Genomic DNA, 17,667 nt, shown 5'->3' with positions numbered 1-17,667 from the left:
TTTAATTTGGTGATTATACAAAATGAGAAACGGGATGCTGTGTTTATTTTGGGTCCAGGTCTGGTTTAACTTAGACAACTATTTGTACTGGTAATAATCACAGTATGAATTCTATAGGATTTATAAATCATAGTATAAAAGGATCATAGGACTTAGAGCTAGAGGTGACCTTAGATATCATCTAATCACAAACTAATTAGGAAAAAAGTGCACTTTAGGAAAAATCTATTTTCTCATATTTTGTTTTATTTTTGTGAACCAAATACATAATCACATGAAATTATGATAATGGGCTATTAAGGAAAGGATTTTTCAATCATATTATGTTAAAATAATTGCAATTAGAAAATTGGGACTAAAATTTAATTACATTTCTTTATCTTTTCCTAATTTACCTGTAAAATCACTCTGATAAACTATGCAGGATTTTCCACATCTATTGTTAGCTCCTAAAACAGTAGCTAGTTTGAAATCCATCATATACCCAAATTGTTTTATTTGTGGCACTAGTCACACGTAAAACAACATTTTACATTGTTTTTGAGGTACAAGGTGTTAGATAAATAAGACATTAGAACATTTTTGTTTTGACTTTCTAGAATAGAGCAATACGAAGAAATAAGGATTAGTGTTTTGTGGGAATAAAATGTTACAACATCATGGCTAAAAAATGTCGCTGTTTCCCACTAAAATTTCACAAGATGACTTCTGCTGGTTTCTTATTATTCAGCATACTGCTCAAGCGCCCAGCCTACATTATTCTTCATTCAGTTAACTTCAATGGATACAGGTATTTTCTCACAAAATCATATACCCTCAGCTTTCTTTCATAACCCAGCTTGATTGCAACTCTGAGGACAAATTCTTATGGAGATTTTGATTTGTTTTGATGAGATAATTTTAAAACACACACACACACACACACACACACACATATATATATGCACACATATGCATATTGATATTTGTGTACATATATAAACACATACATATATACTTTTGAATAATTAAGTTAAATAAAATTGCTCAGTATGGGTAAAGTTGTGTACAGAAAACAAGAACATTAAGCATTAGTATATATGATATGAGGAATATTCTCCATGGAGTTAAGTTTTGAAAATTATCTATTTCATACTGTTGTGAAAATTTTACACTTGTCATGACTTTTCCATGGCAGAAAAGCCCCTGGTCTTCTCTAAAATGAAAAATAAAACTGAAAAATCACAAACACATATTTGTGGTCTCTCTCAGTTCTGAGAATAGACAAAACTTTGCAAAGGACATATAAAATCATGAAAATTAATATCTAAAGTTTTTTCTTCACTAAAATCATGTGCTACCTCATGCAGGAAACTTTTTCTACAACCCTTTGTTTTTAGAAATGTCTCTTTCCTCAAATTACCACAGACATTCTTATTTCTGTATTTAGTTTTTATTCCCAAGCCATGCTCATCATCTCTTGCACCAGATTCTAAACTCCTTGAAGACAGGGACTTTTTTTTAAACTTTGTCATTATAACCCTAAAGCCTAACACATTGTCTTACACATAGCAGGGGCTAAAAAAATGCCAGTTGGATTAGCTACAGGGAAAGATTTGGGAAAAAAAAGTACAAAAAAAAACCCTTCAATGCTAGTATAAACATTTGATTTCCTAAAATATTAGATTTTTTCTGCTCCTTGTAAATTTTGAAATTTTATGAGCAAAATAACAGGTTAATTATCTTTAACATAATATAAACGTGATTAAAGCAAACACTTTATACTGAGATCTTCTTTGAGTCAGTTAAGTTCAATAGAGTTGGTATACAAACTCAGATCTTTGTAATCCAACTCCAGAACTCACATCAATTTCACAGTAAAGTAAATTTAATATTCCGATCTCTTATTCCTACGCTAAGGTAATCTCTAATCCGTTCATCTGATCTTAATACAGTACAGATCCATTAAGGCTTTCCACCATTACTGTTGCCTTTTTCTAGATATTTTCCAGATTATTTTATTTAGTAAACTGTTGTGCCCCAAACTGCATAGAATACTCCAGATACCATTTGAACAGGGCACAAAACAAACTATCATCTTATTTCCTCTTCGGCTCTTCCCTCCTACCCTAGTCAAGGACAATATGACTTTCTTAGTGTAGTCTATGTTCCCTTTGACTTTTTCATTGCCATAGCACTCAGTTGACACATAGTGATTATCTGATACAATAAAACCCCTAGATCCTCTTAAGACAAAGTATTGGCTAATGATATTTCCCTATTTTACACTTATGAAGCTGATTTTTTTAACTGAGTATAAAGGTTTTAATGAATCCCTTTTTTATTTCACTTTACTCAATTCATCCCAGTATTCTGGTCCAGAGGTATCAAACACCTCTGGCACGTAGGTGAGAGTAGATTAAAACCAGATTAAAATGTAATGAGAAATATTTAACAAAATAAAAATATGGTAAAACAAAGATAATGTTATACTTTAAAAGTAATTCAACGTGCAGCCTACAGGGATTTTTATGCATGAATTAGTGGCCCTCATTCTATTTGAGTTTGACATCACTGTTCTAGTTCATCAAGGCCCAAGATCTTTTTGGATTCTTGTTGTCATCCAGCATGTTAGTTATAAGTTCCAGCTTTGTATCATCTGTAAATTTGTCCAAGTGATTGATAAACTTGTGTTAAAGAGCACGGGCTTAAACACATTCTCTGAAGTTCGGTACTAGTAATATCTTGGGCAAGTTATTTAATTTTTTTCAGCCTGAGTTTTCCCATTAATAAATTAGAAGCAAGGGTGGGGAGTGGTAGAGGGAGTTCTTGCACTAGTTGACCTATACTGCCATCACTTCCAGTTCTAAATTCACGATCTTATAGTACTTCTAGGTTGATATCAAAACACTAATATATATTTTAAAATTCTGATTATTTGACCAGTTCCAAATGCATATAATTATACTCTCCCCTACTGTACATATCACCATTTTTCCATAAAAAAACTTGAGAAACTTTATAAATTGCTTTTCTAACATATAAGTAATATGTATAGCACTTAGGCTAATAGATGGTGCAGTGGATAAAATGTTGAGCCTGGAGTCAGGGAGATGCAAGTTCAAATCCAGCTTCATATACTACCTGTATGACCTGTAATATCTGTTTGCCTCAGATTCCTTCCCTGTACCATGCCTATAATTACAGTCCCCATTTCACAGGTTGGTTGGCAGGATTGAATGAGATATTTGTACAGTGCTTAAGACAGTGCTTTGAACATAGGAGCCATATAAATGTTTATTCCCTTACTTTCATCTGTAGCTTTCCCTTTATCTTCAACTTTAGTAACTTTATCAAAAGAGAAAAGATTATAGGGAAACTAGGTGATGCAGTGGAGAGAACAGTGGCTCTGGAGTCAGGAGAATCTGAGCTCAAATCTGGCCTTCGATACTTACTAGCTGTGTAACCCTAAGTCACTTAACCCTGATTGCCTATGAATTGAAAAAAAAAAAAGAAATAGAGGAAAGGTTATTCTTAAATTAACTGTCTTTGATGAAGCTGCATTGGCTCTTTGAAATCTTCATTTCCTCTTCTTGGTGATCAATAATCATTTCTTTGATTTAAAGAAAAACAATTCTATAATTTTGTCATTAGTGAAAGTCATGTTCTCTAGCATGATGAGAACTGTGATTATATTTGTATTCTACAGTCCTAAAGTACTTCTTCCATTGTTCATTTTATTTCAGATATTACTGACAGTGGTAAAAGTAGTCACATCTTTCAGTTCTTTCAAGGATACAGTTCTTTGGGACTAGTGACCTAATTCAGCACACTAAGTGCTATCATATTATATCCTTATTTATATTTTGTATAAATAGTGGCTAATACATACTTTTGTTCCATCCTTTTAAGTACAAAGATAATTTTCCTTGACAGAGAAAGAAGCAAAACAAGAAATAAGAAGCTCTGTATACTTTCTGTTATCCTTTATCATCCTATCCATTCCAATCAGTAGTTTGATTCCTTCTTTGTCCTTGCTCTTTCCTCCAATATAATTAAAACCAATAAACCTAAATAAACATCTTTGTTGTGGTCTTAGCTTTCCTCATGAGCCTCTGCTCATTATGAGCTCTAACATTCTGAATGCTGTTTATATATGTTTATTTGAAGGCTTTTGTATTCATTCTGAGTTCTCTGACAAGCGGTGTTGCCAAAGTTATAGCAGTTTTTGTCTCTCTACATCTATTCTGGAGCAGGTCCTTCCTGCTCTTCTTTCTGACAAACCCAGACTCCGGCCTTCTTGCATTTAAGCTTTTCTCATTGTCATTTAGTTGTCTAAGGTTTCACCATTTCATAATTGGTATAGGCTGCTGCCCAGGAAAACTGCGTTGACCTTCCCTTAGATGAGGCCTGAGAAATAAAGGAGATTTGTTACCTTGGGGAATGGTAAGATATTTCTTAGCTTCGGATGTATTGGTGTTATTAAACAGAATGAAATTCCATATTATTTTTTTTTTTAGGAGAATGTGGTTGTTTATGTTAAGAAAGCAGTCATACCAAAGATGGAGTCTCTTTTGAGTACTCAGGAGAAGCTAGTCATCTTTAGTAATGATCCCTATATAACCAAATCTAAATACTGACATAGAAGGTATTGTGGTCAAGTGGAAAAAAGCAGTGGCTGTGAAATGAGATGGTTAAAATATCTAGGAATATGACATCACTTCTAGCTTTAGTTTTATGATCATGAGTTTTCTTTCTTTTCTTCATTTTTGCCTTCCTCACATCCTCATTCCCTCTCTCTTTCTTTTCTTTCTTCTTTCTTTCCTTCCTTCCTTTTTTCTCTCCTTTCCTTTTTCCCTTTCTCCCTTCTGTCCTTCCTTCCCTCCTTCCCTTTCTTCTTTCCTTCACTTCCTTCCTTCCTTCATTTCTTCCCTCCTTACTTCTTTCCTTCACTCTCTTCCATCTTTTTCCCATTATCTCTCTGTGTCTCTTTTTTTCTCTCTCTTTCTCTCTCTTTTTTTCTCTCTCTCTTTCTTTCTTTCCTTTCTTTCTTTCTCTTTCTTTCTTTCTTTCTTTCTTTCTTTCTTTCTTACCTTTCTTCCTCTTTTCTTTGTCTCTTTTATCATAAGTCCTTTGGAATTAGGTAATTGTATTGCTGAGAATAATTAAGTCATTCACAGTTGATCATCATATAATATTGCTGTTACTATATTCAATGTTCCCCTGGTTCTGCTCATTTCACTTTGAATCAGTTCATATAAGTCTTTCCAGGTGTTTTTTTTCTTTTCTGAAAGCTTCTGTTCATCATTTCTTATAGCAGAATAGTATTCTATCCCTGTCATATAGCATAGCTGATTTAGCCATTCTCCAATCAATTCCTCCAATCCCTTCAATTTCTAATTCTTTACCACCTCAAAAAGAGCTGCTATAAATACCATATAAATACCAGATTGTTTTGATTATTACTACTTTGTAATATAGTTTGAGATCTGGTTGGATTAGGCCACCTGCCTTCCCATTTTTTTTTTGCATTGATTCACTTGATATTCTTGACCCTTTGTTCTTCTAGGTAAATTTTGTCATTTTTTCTAGTTCTACAAAATAATTTTTGATAGTTTGGTAGAAGCAAATTACTTAGGTAAAATTATCATTTTTATCATACTAGGTTAGCCTAACCACGAGCAATTATTATTTTTCCATTTGGTTAGTGCTGACTTTATTTTTGTGAAGTGTTTTGTAATTGTGTTCATATAGTGCCTGACTTTGTTTTGGAAGGTATATGCTGCAAATGTGATAAAGTTGTTAATTATTTCAACTAGTTTTTTAGTTGATTTTCTGGGATTCTCCAAATATATATCATATCATCTGCAAAGAGTGATAATTTTGTTTCCTCACTGACTGTTCTAATTCCTTCAATTTCTTGTTCTCCTCTTATTGCTATAGCTAACATGTCTAGTATAATATTAAATAATAACAATGATAATGGGCATCCTTGATTCTCCTCTGATTTTATTGAAAAGGTATCTATCTTATCCCCATTTCAGATAATGCTTGCAAATGATTTTAGAAAAATACTACTTATCATTTTAAGGAAAGCTCCATTTATTCTTATGCTTTCTAGTGTTTTTCATAGGAATGTGTGTTATATGTTGTCAAAAACTTTTTTTCTGCATCTGTTGAGGTAATTATATGATTTCCATTGGTTTTGTTATTGACATGATCAATTATACTGATAGTTTACCTACTATTCAATCAGTCCTCTATTCCTGGTATAAACCACACCTGGTCATAGTATATGATCTTTGTGACATATTGCTGTACTGTCTTTGCCAGTGTTTTGTTTAAAATTTTTGCATTCATCAAGGAAATTGGTCTATAGTTTTCTTTCTCTGTTTTTGCCTTTCCTATTTGAGGTATCAGTACCATATTTGTGTTATAAAAGGAATTTAATCAAATTAACCAATCCTTTTTCTATTTTATATATATATATATATATATATATATATATGTATAGTTGCTACTTTTCTTTATTAGATTAATGGTTAACAGAATTTAAGTGACTTGCCCAGTGTCTCACAGCTAGTAAGTGTCTGACATCATATTTAAATAGATTGTCCTGACTTTAGTCCCAGCCTTCTAACCACTAAGTTATCTAGCTATCTACAAAGACATTAACAACCCTGCCCTCAAGGAGCTTACATTTTATTATGGTAATACAAGGAAAAGAGACAGGGAGGGAACAAGCATTTATATAGCCCTGACTATGTGTCAGGTACTATGCTAAGTGCTTCAAAAATATCTCATTTAATCCTCACAACAATCCTGGGAGGTGGTGCCTCATGGACACACCAAAAGATACAATATAGATAAAAGTCAATACAAGATCTCTTGGGGAAGAGGCAGCAACAGTGGAGAGAATCAGGAAAAGCGTCATAGGAGATAGTCTTTGAAGCTGAGCTTGAAGGAAAGCAAGGTTTCTGCTAAGCAGAGGTTTTTGAAGGATGTTTTCCAGATACAGGAGGAAAGCCTGTGTTAAATCACAGATTTGAGAGATAGATTATAGTGTGTGAGGGATAGCAAGCAGGTCAGTTTATTTGGACCTCAGAGTGAATGAAGGTGAGCAATGTGTGATTAAGCTCAAAAGATAAATAAGCCAAATTATGAAGGGATATAAATGTTAAACAGAGGACTTTTATTTTATCTTTGAGGCAATAGGGAATTACTCCAAATTCTTGAGTTAGACAGTCTAATATGTCCTCCAGGAAATACCTTAAGAAAACTAAAATTTATTTTTTAAGAATTTGTCGTCACCTTGGTGTGAGTATTCTCTTAAACTGATGATTTTTCCAACCACCATACATCTTAGTAAACTGTCTTCATGGCTTTCTAGGGACAAAAAATTCATAATAGGTGGTCAACCATCTAGTAATGAGTTTATCCATATGTAGTTAGGTTGGACTTTGGACAACAGACACATAATCTGCTGTGAAACTGATCATCAGTTACCTTTCCAGCTCAATAGAATCTGCCAGACTTCATGCATCACTGGCCCAGACAACAACACATCCACAACATTACCAGGCCTCAAAATAAAGTTTTAATGGTGACGAAAATTTCCACTGGTAAACATTTCCAGAAACAAAGACATGTCTGAAAGAAGAAGGAAAAAAAAAAAGGCAATACCTGATACAAACAAAAAGCCCATTTAGAAGTTCCAATCAATCTTTCACTTCATTTGAATTTCAAAAATGACATCAAATTTTTATATTCAATGGAAACATTTTTTCCTGCTTGTATTAAAAAAAAAGCTAATGATATCTGCCCTCTACTTATATTTCTTAGATATATGTAGGGATTCAAATTATAAAATGCTTTTCTAAACTGAATATTCTTGTGTAATCTAGAAACTGATTAATTTTCAAAGTTTGGTGCTGGGATGGAGAACTTTTGCTTGTCATAACCATGATTTTTAGCTCTTTGGTAAATGTTTGCTTTGTTTGTGATTTTCAGTGGGTATGCCTTGTCCTAATGGCACAGTTAAAAGTTGAATCTACAAAGTTAGAATGAAGTCTTGACAGTGCCCTATTGAGAAAGTACATCAGCTAGCCCATGATGATGCTAATGTAAAATGCCAAGTGCTGTCACTCTGGAAGGCACAGTGAGCCTGATGCAGACAGCAGGGAATAACGACACATTTTGAAAGCTGACAAAAGAAAAACAAATGCATTATGTATAGCTAGAGAAGAATGTGAACTGCAGCATCTTCAAAGAGCTGGCTTTGTAACCTGCTGTTTAGCAACCTTGTCAGTGACACATTAAAGCTAATGTGGGTGAGATCTATGTTCCAGGCAGACCTGATTGACCTTAGTGTCTTCATTCTGTAAAACCTAGTTAGCCTACTGGAAGGAATGCTACCTGCTTTTAATAAAGTACCTTCTTTCATTTTGTGTATGAAACAACTGTTCCTAATAGGGTTAGAACTCCATTTCTTATAAAGGCATTCTAAGGTCCTTTATTAACTCACCTCTTAGCCATTTTTAAGGTCAGTGTAAACCTATGTAATCCTTGAAAAGCTGACAAACCAGTTATTTCTATTTCTGTAGCAAATGGTTTTTATTCTTTGTTCAGTTAATATCATGGGACATACTGAAACATGTGGCTCTTAGGAGCCTTCCCTCTACTGCACTATATTTTAAACATCTCAGAGAAGAAAAGGATGCTGAGAGTTGGCCTGGTTATACTTTAAATATGAGGACAATGGGGCATTGTTTGTTAACTGAGGAAGACATTTGAAGTAACATTTTTCAAAATTCCTGACAAACTCCTTGCAAGTAGTCAGGATTTTTCCTATTTCTGTTCCGCTTGAGGAAAACTAGGGCATAGGAGGGTTAAGTGATTTACCTAGGGTCACAGAATACAACACAAAACACCAGAATTTAACCTCAAGAGATGAAGTCCTTGATCTGTTATTGAGTCAGCTGTGTCACTCTGAAGCTGAAAGTAATATACAATCTGTAGCTTTGTAACCCAAGGATGACATTGGGTACTTATTCTAGCCACCTGTAAATAAAACAATATGACCTTGATCTTGGGGGCTGGTCTCCTCTAGGAAGAGTCTGCATAGAAAAGTAAAATTTGTATTTTTTTTAAAGTATTTTACTAGCAACATCAGAAACCAACTGCTTGGTTTCCTGCTGGAACAATAAGATATAGATGGAACCAGTGAAAATTTCCTTTTGTTGATATATTAATGTATTTAGATTTTGATCTTGAGGTTTTAACCCCCTAAATAAAAGGGATTGTAGAATCTCATCAGTCTTCATTTTATTCCCAGGAATTGTACATTGTTGCTCATTGGGAATGATTGCCTATGTTAGTGATCACCAAACACTTTCAATCATACACCTTTCTAAATATTTTTTTTTCTCCTCGGTGGCTATGCTTATGTGGGGTGGGGTGGGATTTTCCTAATAGTACTTACACAGTTGTTAATATGGGTGCCCAGATTGAAGTTTATTATGACTGCCCATAGGGACTGACAACTGGCTCAGAAAGGAGCAAAGTGGGGATTTTGCACAGGAATGGGAGGTGGTATTGGGCTGTAATGGGTAAAAGGAAGGGGTGATTTTGTTGGAGAAAAGTCTCCATGACTGCCTATTGTCCAAAGGATGGGATGTAACCCATCCTATCACTCTGATTGGCTGATCAAACCATGTTGGTCACACCATGGACCCCACTTTGCAGACCACTGGCCTATCTATGCCTTCACTACTCACCTTAAGCATTCCTTCCTTTCAAAGCATCCACCAAGGTGCTGCTTTCAGTAGAGACTTCTATTATTACTAGGGCAAGCTAGTTTTAAGCAAGTGACTCAAAAATTAATGAGATTCCCTGAGGCTACCTAATCTCCCTAGGGGGATTCAAAGTAAGAACACTAGCCTGATGTGAACATTCTGCTGACTTCTGTGGCTGGAGAATTTTTTTAGTAGGACTTATTCCACTGACTTTCCTAACAATTTCAAGCACTGGGGCAACAAAATGAGACAAAGGTAGAAGGTGCTAAAATAATAATGATAGAAAATACTTAAGTACTACAGTAACACAAACTGCAAATCCACTAGAGAAGACAATGTACTAACTGGGAAAAAATGCAAATTGTATTTCTTTGCAAAACATTCTTTAACATTATTTACATTGAAGAAATGGATAGGAAGGCCTGGATGTTTCCTAAGGTCTCTCCCACTTCTAAAATTCTATTAGAATATGAGTGAAGATTTTTTTTTAGAAGAAAATGTTTACACATCCATCCCCATCAACAATCAAAGCTAATATGGTGAATTGAATTATGTGATATGATCACAGAATAAGCCCCAAATGCAAATTGAGATTACTGTTCTATGGATTCATAGCTAGTATTGTCCGTTAAGAGCAAATTGCAGTTTGGACCTCAGCTTCCTCATATGCAAAATGGGGAGATTTAACTTGAATACCTGCAAAATTACATGATCTTGATCTTGCAAAATATTGGAGAAGCTAACCACATCAAGAAAAGGAGGAAATAATGAAGAATGAACTCAATGGAGTTTAGATCCTCAAACTAGGCATTTAGAAACCTTTGGATAGAAAAGGAAATTGAGAAACTATCTCATCTTTGCAGACATGAAAGCAGGTGTTTTGATATCATACATTTTTCATAAGTTAAATGCAACAAGTCAAGAGTAATTTATTAAGGATTTAATGAGTGTCAGGCTCTCGGCTAATTTTGAGGAATACAAATACAAGCAGAAGGAACAACATTCCTGACCTCAAGTAGTTTACATTCTAATGGTTAAATGTAATTCAAGGAAACTGAAAAGTGGAGATGGGACAAGGGCATTGTAGAGAATGAAAAGTTAGGCGATTAGTGAAGACAGGGCTGGTCTGAGTATTCTTAAAATGGAGATTTCTAGGGTGAATGAGTCAATCAGAGAATGAGGACACAAGGGATGAGAGACTTCCAATGTGAGAAACAGAGGGGTAGGGTGAACTTCCAGGATAAAAAGGTTTCTGTACTTTGCAGAAATCTTTCAGAGTCAGAAGTGCAGCCTGAAGAGGAATGAACATGTGGCTAGTTGGGTATCTCATGAGCTTACCAAGGCAATACTATACTAATAACTTGTCATTAAAGTCTAACAATGAAATAACTCAATTATTGTCACAATAATCCATAAGAGGTTAAGTCAGCATCCTATGTTGTCTAGAAAAATTTAGTGTGATTTTCAAGAAAAGTAGCAAAATAGTTTTGTATTAAAAAAAATTGTAGTTTAAGCTAACAAAATATTCAATGCTTCAACACTTCTAATATAATTTCATTAGTACAAATAATTCTCTCCAAATAGGTCAATAAGTTAGCTTGTCTTACAGAGCTACTTTAAATCTTAACTTGACTGGTTCTTAGATAGCTGAAATAGAGACTATCTTTAGGTCTGTACACAAAGTTTTTTCAACTTTGTTGGACCATCCAGCAGCTAGAGGCAGCTAGGTGGCACAGTGGATAGAGCACTGGGCCTAGAGTCAGGAAGATGAGTCCTCCTGACTTCAAAACCAGCCTTAGACACTACTAGCTTTGTGACCCCGGGCAAGTCACTTAAGTGAATTTTCCTCAGTTTCCTCATCTATAAAATGATCTGAAGAAGGAAATGACAAACCACTCCAGTGACTTTGTCAAGAAAACCCAAATGGGGTCACAAAGAGTCAGACATATCTGTAAAATGACTAAATAACAAGAAAGACCATTCAGAAGCTGGCAAGTATGAATATATCCTTTAAGAACACGGAACCACCTCCACACCGGGATGAGAGATAGGAGTAGGATTCTAGAAGAGGAGCAATAGATTATTATGTTAGAGAGAAAAACACTACTTGGTCATGTAAGCATACTAATGTAGATCACATAGACCATAGAGGGTGAGCTGTAAAGTAATCCAAGCATTTAAAATAAGATGATGATGTTATACAAGGACAGTCTAGTGAGAATGCTGATCTAAGGTCAGAGGACCTAAGTTCAAATCGTATATTTTCAAATTATCTACCTGTGTAACCTTCAACCTACTTTTTACCTCATTTTCATCTGTATAAATGAGAGAGTTAAACTAGATGACTTCTAAGATCTTTTCCAGCTCCAAATCTCTGATCATATAATATTGTTCACATTTAGATTTAAAAAAAAAGAAAGAAAGAAATTTTAAAAAGAAAAAAAAGGAAAGAAGATTTATTATTTTAATACTGCAAAGAGCTATGATTTTTTTTATATGGTTGCAGCTTTCACTGATATAAATGTGGCGGGCCTTTTTATGCTTAAGTAGGTGAGCTTTGCCAGTCATTGTGACCAAAAAAAAATTATAACTTGGTGCCCAACCACCTGATAGTAAGCGTCACTAAAATTAACTAGGTCAATCATAAGGTGCCAAAGATACAATCCATCACTGTGGCCATGTTGAAAGACTTTTTAGCTGATAGAATCTACAACAACTTAAACATTTTTTGACATAGCCATCAGTAGCCCAGAGTCATCTTCATTTCAAGACATTGACTTAGGTATTCAATGGAGGGAATCTGAATGCTAATATATAATCTGCATTGTCTATGTGACTGGAAACATAGGTTAGATAAATAATTATTCTTCAAAGGCACCTATATTCACTTTAATTTCCAACATAGAAACACACCAACATGCCAAAACTTGCCCAGATTATGACCAGTCCTGAGCTTTTTCCAATTTATCTAAACTGGTCAAGCATGGGGTTATTTCACCTTTCCTTCTAAATGTAGGAAATGCTACATTTGATTCATAAAGATTAAAAAAAAAGAAATTAGGCACTATGGTTCTGGGTAGAAGAGATTTTTTTTTTGTAATTTAGTAGCATGACTAGGCCTTTTTGGATAATATAGCAATATAATCTGCGACTAAAGCTACTAGAAAAAATATATAGCCACCCAAATATAGTACCCAATTAAAAACTGGTCATTATAGCTTTCATAAGAGTCTCTCTCTTTAGAAAAGTGCCCCCAGAGTATCTCATAATCACAGATGGTCAGGGCTTGGGTTTTATGCCTGATCTGAAATACAATACTTTTGTTAAGACTATGCTTTCAGACACCATGCTGCAACCTTATTCCATTAGTGACCCTGAGGAAAGGGAAACAAACCAGCTACTGACCCAAAAACATACTTGGTGGCAGTTCTTACATATGGCTTGGAGCTCTCCAATTCAGGAACTGATACTTAAATTTCTGTGTGATGGAAATATATTTCAAGTGCAAGCTGCTATGACTGCAGGCAACTTTTAATTATCCACCAAGGGGGAAAAGGTTCTTTTACCAACATGTCTCCCCTTTCTTCATTTGGCAAAAAAAGGTTCAAGGGAAAAAGTGTAGTGGGGACAAACATGTATATAGGTTTCAAAAGCAATGCCCTGGATTCTTGAACAAAAATAATAAAAATAAAATAAAACAAATGGATTGCAAGGTCAATAGATCCAAACTCAGGGAGTTTTATCACCCCTAATTACCTTGAAAACCATTGAGGCTATACAATAAACCAGATCCACAAGAACTAGCTTTCTTCTCTGACCCCTCTATTGATCTCCTCTCCCCCCTCCCCATTACTGAGCTAGATTCTCCAAGTAGGTAAACTCTGCTTGGGAATTTTCATTTTGATGAGATTGGAATATTTAGACAATGGGGGACAGCTAGGTGGCGCAGTGTGTAGAGCACCGGCCCTGACGTCAGGAGGACCCGAGTTCAATGTACTAGCTGTGTGTCCCTGGGCAAGTCACTCAACCCCAATTGCCACACACACACACACACACACACACACACACACACACAAAGAATATTTAGACAATGGCAGCTTTAGCTTCCCCTAGTTCCCACCCCCTCAACCCCAGCTAGTTCCCAAACAATTGAGTAAGAAACTTTCAAAAATGCAATTAACTCTTCTGAAGCCCTGAAAAAGTGAATGGGTCTCCAGAATCTTGTAGCTTTCTACAGCAAAAGTAAGAGTTTGCATTTACATAGTTCATTATGGCTTATGCTTTTCTCATAAGCATCCTGTGAAGAGAACAATACAAATATTGTTTGTATGTTTGTCTTAATTCTCATTTTATAGATGAGGAAAACAAAAGGGGCTACAAACAGTTAAATGAAGTACTCAAGGTCACTTAGCTTGTAAGTCCCAGAAATGGAATCAAAACCTAGATTTTAATTAAGCTGTTAAAAACCAAGCCCCTCAGTTACAGGACATTAGTAAGTAGGCATGGCCTGACCAACAAAACTCCACTACAGCACACCATAAAGCTATCAGAGACTCTCAATTCAATTAGCTTTTCCCAAAATTTGGGCTGTTACTGAACCTATAGGCTTCACTTTTATATTTGTCTTTGAGTAAGTTTCACTTAAACTCTCCCTACCTGTACTTGACCATTATCTTTAAATGTTATCAAGAATCTAGCTTTCCTATGTCTTACTTCAGGTTTTGCAAGATGTTGCTTACAATTCACAGAACTCCTGCTTAGACTTTCTACTGACCTGCTGAATCTTTCTTACTTCTGGCCTGATGTACTTGCTTTCATGTGTTGGGTCCAGGGCTATGCTTACATTATCTGGCTCTCAGTCTGCCACATGGGTCAACCCAGCTAGTCTCATTGAAAAGGAAAATAATATCCAAGATGTGATTTGTATTAAAGTTTTCCAGGTTCTTTATGAAACAACCTTTGTTTGATGAAAGCTAGCCTACTTGAAGCAACAGGGAACCCTGAGGATTAGACAGGAAGCAGTACATGTCAGGTGAGTCAAACCACCACCATCACTTTAACCACTGATTCCCTTCATACCCCATTGAAGATAGTTCAGACTTCTGAAGAAAGATGCTTTGGAATAGCAACATTTCAAGCCCCGTGTCCACAGCCATCATCTTGTGAAGCAACATCTGAGAAGATGTAGCCTAGCAACTGTTCCTGCAACATCTATTAAAGGCCCAGAAAAGAAAATCCTTGTCATTAAAGTTCTTAGTACTGTCAAATGGTTCAATATCAGAAAATGATATGATTTTGTTAGTAGAAATTACATTAAAGAAGATTCATTACCATCTGTTTTACCACTACACTCTAAGGATTATGGGACTTTTCTATCAGATTTGCAACCAAAACTTCTTATATGTTTTGTTTCCCCCATTAGAATGTGAGCCCTGAAAGAAATTGCTATTTCTCTTACACTAATAATCAGTTATGGAATTAGAACCAAGAATGGTCAAATCCCTGGGATACATGCCTTTTTGATCCTGGGTAGGAGGTACCACCCAACTAGAAAACCTTACAAAGAATTTAATTTAAGATGAATGCTGGTCCATCATGTTCTACTCAGCCAGATCTCAGTAGAGGTGGACGCCCTTTTCTCTAGATTACCCTGGGCAAGGGAGGTAGTCTAAATAAGAAAGGAGTCCCTTTCGTCCAAGACTCAGTGATCGGAGTCATGTCCCCCAACCCCTCATTAGCATAGGTCTACCTCTCATTCTAATATTCATTCTCTCATTACTAGTTAACCAATCAGAGTCAATTGCCATCCTCAGGAATACCCACTTTTCCAAAAGCATATAAGCTTTGAGTGGGTTCCATGAGGGTTCTTTTGCATTTGAGAGTGCACTAACCCCTTTTATTATATATCTGCTAGCATGATTAATAAACTGATTAATTACTCAGAAATGATGTCTCTTGAACCTTTTATAGGTCACAGCCCCTTGAGAACAGAAATTGTCTTGCTTTTCTATTTGTATCCCCAGGGCTAAGTGCAGTATTTAATAAATATTTAATTCATTCATTCATGCTCATGAATCAGCAGTTGTGGAGAAGTCAAAAGAATATGGTTCAATACAGGATTATTTATCAGTTATTTATCTGATATTGACAAATCAATAATATTAATTCTACTTTATGATATTAATATTAAAGGTTTTGCAAGTCATGGGACTCCCAGAGTTAAAACTAGTCTGAGACCTCTGTGGCCTCATCCAGGACAGTAGATGATGTCTGAAGACTTGGGTGAGCTAAATATGCACATATTCCCGGAACTTTCATAGGTGGAACAATAGGATTTCAAGCATTGGAAGTGTGTGTGTGGATGTGTGGGTGTGTGTGTGTTGAAGGGGACAAAGATGGAAAGGATGGGAGGCCTCTAGTGAAAATAGAGGTAGCAAGATACCAATTCACAGTAAGTTACCATGGTAAAAGGAGAAAAAAGTCTTAGACATGAACAAAAGGTCTAAAATGTCTGAAATCATAATAGGCAGATTTGACACCAGTTAATACCAATGACATTTTTCTTCTCTCAGTCTCTCCTTAACAGCATACTATCTAGATTCCAGTCATACAACTCTACCAAAATTACTCTCCAAAATTACTAATGATCCTTTAGTTGCCCAATTTGACTCCTTTGCTGACTCCACCTGCAAATCACTCCCTCTAACCTCCCTGTCCTTCAGGGTTCTATTTGAGGCCCTCTTCTATTGTCCCACTACAGTACTTGGTGATCTCATCAGCTATGGATTTAATTTCCACCTGCTTTACCGATTATTTTCCAATCTATCTATCCTTCCTATAACTCTCTGCAGACTTCCAATCTCACATCTACAGCTACCTTTCAAACATTTCAAACTAAATATTCGGTAGACATCTTAAACTCACTATGTCTATAACTGAACTCATTATCTTATTCCTAAACCCTCTCCTCTTTCTATCTTCCCTATTTACAATAGAGGGCAATACCATTATCCCAGTTCCTCAGGCCTGAAATCTAGAAGTCATACTTGATTCATCACTATTTCTCATGCCCAGTATCCAAGCTGTTGCCAAGACTTGTTGATTTCACCTTTGCAAAATCTCTCAAAGACACCCTCCTCTCTTCTCTGACATAGCCACCACTCTAGCTCAGGACCTTATCACCTTAGGCCTGGATTATTGCAATAGCCTGCTGATGGATTTGCATTCCTTAAGCTTCTTCCAAATCCACTTATCCTTCATTTAGCCACTAAAGTGATTTTTACAAAGTGCGGGTCTGACCACATCACTTCACCCCCTTCAAAAAACTCCAGTGGGTTCCCTATTTCCTCCAATATCAAATACAAAATCCTCTGACATTAAAAGCCCTCCATAACATACCTTTTCCAGTCTTCTCACACCTTTCTACCAGACAGGTAATCTTTGATACAGGGACTCTGGCCTCCCAGGTGTTCCACAGACAAGACACTCCATTTCTCAGATCCAGGTACTTTTTCTGGTCATCCTCCATGCCTGGAATGTTCTCCCTTCTCTGTTCCACCAACTGATCTCAGTTCCTTTAGGCCCCAACTAAAATCCCTTCTTTGACTGGAAATCTTCTCCAATCTCTCTTAATTCTAGTGTCTTTCTTCTGTTAATTATTTCCTATTTATCCTCTGTATAATTTGCTATATAGATCTGTGTTTTTATGTTGTCTCACCCATTATATTGTAAACTCTTTGAGGGCAGGGACTGTCTTGCCTCTTTCTTTCTTTCTTTCTTTTTTTCTTTCTTTCTTTCTTTCTTTCTTTCTTTTTTTCTTTCTTTCTTTCTTTCTTTCTTTCTTTCTTTCTTTCTTTCTTTCTTTCTTTCTTTCTTTCTTTCTTTCTTTCTTTCT

This window comes from Vombatus ursinus, unplaced genomic scaffold (genome assembly GCF_900497805.2).
Source record: "Vombatus ursinus unplaced genomic scaffold, bare-nosed wombat genome assembly UNPS02009573.1, whole genome shotgun sequence".
Taxonomy (NCBI): Eukaryota; Metazoa; Chordata; class Mammalia; order Diprotodontia; family Vombatidae; genus Vombatus; species Vombatus ursinus.
This window is presented reverse-complemented; position numbering follows the sequence as displayed.